Source organism: Sorex fumeus, unplaced genomic scaffold (assembly GCF_029834395.1).
Source record: "Sorex fumeus unplaced genomic scaffold, SorFum_2.1 ptg000008l, whole genome shotgun sequence".
Lineage (NCBI taxonomy): Eukaryota > Metazoa > Chordata > Mammalia > Eulipotyphla > Soricidae > Sorex > Sorex fumeus.
Genome location: NW_026606065.1, coordinates 60,272,432 through 60,274,135, shown reverse-complemented (window position 1 = coordinate 60,274,135; position 1,704 = coordinate 60,272,432). Strand labels below are relative to the sequence as shown.

Sequence of the window (1,704 nt, the reverse complement as noted above, 5' to 3'; positions counted from 1 at the left end):
CACTTGAGCTTTCGTGTCTGACTTTTAATAGGTCAGAATGCAGGCATAAAGGTCAGTGGCATTGGTACACCTGGGCATCCAGTAATGGGTCAACCGGTTGGCCCAACATGGGTAATTACGTTCAAAGATCTGATGGTGTTAACGGGCTTCTTTAGTTTTGGAAGTATTAAAGGCAACATTTTGTGCTGCTGTTGTCATCATCGCATCATTGCCCTAGTATTTGTTATAGCACTGCACTGTAGCACTGTCCTCCCATTGTTCATTGATTTGCTCGAGCGGGCCCAGTAATGTTTCAATTGTGAGACTTGTTACTGTTTGGCATATCAAATATGTCACAGGGAGCTTGCCAGGCTTTGCCATGGGGACTGAATACTCTCAGTAGATTGCCAGGCTCTCCGAGAGGGGTGGAGGAATAGAACCTGGGTCGGCCTGATCAGCAGGGTGTAAGACAAACACCCTACACACTGTGCTATCGCTCCAGCTCAGTATTCAATATAATCGTGTAAAATCCTAAACTGGAAATTCTCACTGAGATTATTCCATCACTGAAGGCTTCCTTTGGTCACATCTCTATAGAAAGCTGAATGGAGTCCTCAAATGCCCTTCTCAGGAGAAAGAAGTTTTTCTACCGCACTTTTGGAAATTCTCATTACTGGTGGCAGAGATGGGTAATAGGAGGAAAATTAGTGGTCCAGAAAAGGAACTCTCAGTTCAAGGCCATAGACAACAGTAGTATGATCCACATGGACAACATCAGAGTTCTTCAGAAGCCTTTCTCTGTCCTCCTCAGCTTTTTCCGAAGAAGGAGCCTTGTCAAAATACATATAACCCTGAGTCAGTTCATCTAAACCTTCTCCAGAGAGGATCCCCGCTCTCTCTGTGTTCTTCTGAATATAGTTGGAAATTAAGTATATATACTTATGTACTTACATAGAAGTACATATACGTACATACTTACATATAAGTAGTTACATACTTATAATTTCATGCTATTGAATCACAAATTATTGTAATATTGCAAGTTTTTTTAAAAAAAAACATGACCTCACCCAGGACCTAAATGCCTTCCTTAGAGTTATAGATGACCTTGCTAATTGCAAATGTCTGGAGAAGATATTGTATTTTAGCCTCTTTTAATTACTTCAACAGGGTCACAGCAAACAAATATATATATATATATATTTATATATATAATATATGTATAGTGGTCTTATTGTTAGAGCATAGAGTTATAAAGCTTGGGGACTAGAAATAATAAATTCCTTATAAGGCTTTGCTAATGATCTTGAACTCATTATCTAATTAAATTTTATTTTAAAGGAAAAAAATGATGAAAGATTGCCTTAAACTTGTGGGCATTGAACCCATTCCTATAGATTATTGATTTTATGCACTATTGTGTGTTTATTTTGTTTTTCAATAAACCAAACTGTGTTTTCAAGAAAATTCCACAAAATGAAGAGAGAATATTAAAAAAAAATGTTTTGAAAGTTGAAGACAGCCACAGATATAGGCTATCACTCCCAAATGCAGATTCTGAAGATTGAGAGTTAGATCTCTAAATAATTTGATTCTTTTTTGTGTACAATGCAAGAAATTTGAGACCTGAACACTCTGCTGATAGTTTATCAACTTCCACACATTTTTAATTATAAAAACTCATTATGAAATTGTTGTTCTGGGTCAGACACTTTTCTTAGTACT

At 36.8% G+C, this 1,704-nt stretch overlaps 1 pseudogene; it reads right to left on the bottom strand.

Annotated features, from left to right (window-relative positions):
- Positions 1-482: 482 nt before the first annotated feature.
- Positions 483-1,161, bottom strand: LOC130018053 (asparagine synthetase [glutamine-hydrolyzing]-like; annotated as a pseudogene).
- Positions 1,162-1,704: the final 543 nt, after the last annotated feature.